The sequence below is a fragment of the Pyrus communis genome, chromosome 3 (assembly GCF_041283825.1).
Source record: "Pyrus communis isolate YQ-2024b chromosome 3, ASM4128382v1, whole genome shotgun sequence".
Lineage (NCBI taxonomy): Eukaryota > Viridiplantae > Streptophyta > Magnoliopsida > Rosales > Rosaceae > Pyrus > Pyrus communis.
The window spans coordinates 3,539,939-3,542,548 of NC_142567.1; the positions used below are offsets into that span (position 1 = coordinate 3,539,939).

The following is a 2,610-nucleotide window of genomic DNA, read 5'->3' on the forward strand; positions in this document are numbered from 1 at the left end:
GATGAGTCACTGAGAAGTAGTGCTCTACAGGACCATTTAAATCCCTACCGTACATTTAAAGTCGCAATGCATCATCTGTTTTCCCTCATGTATGTCCACAAACCATAAAAAAAAACACAGTTGCAGCAATGTGAGTATAAAATAGATTGTTGAATCTTGCAATTTGATACATTTGCTTGATCTTCATAGCTGCAATGATATGGAAAAGCTAGAACATAACAACTTGCCAAAAAACACAAAAGAGAAATCTGGAAGGAAGTTCAAAATAATTCCAATGGACCAAAAGACCTACAACCTGCCAAAGACGCGACGTATAAATCTTCTGCTGGACTTGCACCAAAATTCGATGAATCTTGACCAAACTATGGATGACCTTATCGCTAATATTGTACAAAATACTTTTAATGGGTAGTAACAACTTGTAGAAACATAGGACAGCAGCAGCAACAATATCTTCTCCCTTCTCTTTTTTGTGTCTTGATTCACCAACCCATAGTTTTCCTTCAAAATATCTTACTGCCTCTAACAACACAAAACCTTACTGCCTCTAACAAAAGCTTCAATCAAAGAACAACCTCTTATAAAGTTGTAACACACCTTCTTGCAGGTTTACCCTTCGTGGGATTTACCGTCAACAATCTCATTCAACTTGGCTTCAGCCTTTAATATTTACAAAACCAGAAAATTAACAAACTATAGTGTGGCATCCGCCTTAACTATAGCACGACGAGATCGTCCTTTGTGAATTTTACGAAAAACTAACTTCTTTGAACAATGGCATCGGCTTTCACAATTTCAATAATTGAAAATCAACATCTATGTAGGATTACCCTTCGTGGGATTTACCTACTCAAAACACGGGAATACTCTTCGTGGGATTTACCATTAACAACTTTTTCTACCTTTCGTGGGATTTACCTATTCACATCACGGAATTACCCTTCGTGGGATTTACCGTTTACAACTTCTTCAAACTTCATCTTATAACCGGACTTACTGTAGATTCTAATAACAACTGAGTTGGTTAGACTCTGAAATTATAGGCTGTGATAGGAAAACATAGTCCTTGAAAAGACTTGACAAATTGCGTAGACGGCTGCTTAAATATCAAGATGATAAGAGAAACCGTTTGAATCTGATAATGGACCACCAAAACATAATAAGCTTTCTCTGCTTGGTTCTCAATATGGATTTTAAGCAAACAATTCATGAAATCCACCCCACTTTGATTGATTATGAGGGAGCAAAGGACATGAGCAACAATACAATTGATAGCTTGGATAACTTGATACAAAGGTTGAGAAAGCTTAAGAATCAAAGATGGCAGAGGTTCCAAGATCGTGCAAGTGATCTATCTACGCAAACCATAATCCACAAAATTATACATGCTAGAATGCAAGAATTCACAACCATTTCTCCAAAATATATCAAGAGTTGCAGAAAGATCAAACCTAATAAAGAGACTCAGCAAAAGCATCAAACAAATTCTTAGAGAAAACAACTCAATAGTTTCAACAACTCAACAAATTCAACAAATGTTATTCAACAAGATCACCAATCCAAGAACTATACCCAAATCCAGTACAAGTGCAGTGAAACATTATGGAAGGAAGAAGCAGAAAACCATACCAAAATCTGCAGATCTTGACCAATAACTACCGATTTGCTTCTTTTCTTATCTCTTGAGTCACTGCCATCACCAAATTTTTACTTAGTCAATTCTTCGAATTGATATAGCAAGAATCTGACATACCAGCCCTTGTCAAATAACGATGTGAAAATGACTTCGGTTTTAATGGTCGCGAAAGTAACATCTTGAGCTCCTGCTATAACTTCTCTAAACTCGCGAAGTTGGCTTTCTTTTGCTTATGACTTTTCACCCTTTCCTCCTCACTGTCATCATGGTCCACAACCAATTCAATCAATTCTGCATTTCTTTCGAACCAATTTTTTTTCTTCGATTTCTCTTGGGAATCTTTCCGCATAATCTTGTCTATTTGACATGCAAGAGATAACTGTTTCATGACCTCATGCATGTATGTGCTATCCATGCTAAAAACTTTCCTTAGAAAATGATTTGCACAAAGAAGCAAATTTGAAAGTCTTATTTGGTGCAATTAGTGCAATGCTGCACCCATCAGCAGAAGCTCTAGTAGTTCAACCACTTTTGTGAACATAAAATTCTGCTTAATGTGGAAGTTGGTAGTGAACAACAATTCAAATGCCAGGAATATCCAGGCCTCTTGCTGCAACATCAATTGCATATGTCAATGAACATAAGATCTTCCAGGAAGCTGCCCATGAGGGAAATCTTGATAGAGCACCCACACCATCGCGTCTTCTCTCTTCACATGAAAATTCCGAGCTGGGCATTTGGTCAAACACTTGGACTACACGTAGGTTTAAACTTTCTGCCATACTTTGTTCTTAATCACATCTTGTCTTCCTTTTAAAGCATCGACCTTTCACAAGAATTAGTCCTGCAGAAACCTTATTTGCCAGAAATCCAAACAACCCACTTCCATTCTTCAAGATTTCAACTTTGTTGTCTCCAATGGCGACTTCTTCGTCTTCTTCCTCTAACCAAGATAACCAACAAATGTGAAATAC

At 37.2% G+C, this 2,610-nt stretch overlaps 1 pseudogene; it reads right to left on the reverse strand.

Annotated features, from left to right (window-relative positions):
• Positions 1 to 1,566: 1,566 nt before the first annotated feature.
• LOC148697762 (DEAD-box ATP-dependent RNA helicase 13 pseudogene) lies at positions 1,567 to 2,373 on the reverse strand (annotated as a pseudogene).
• Between the last annotated feature and the right edge of the window lie 237 nt (positions 2,374 to 2,610).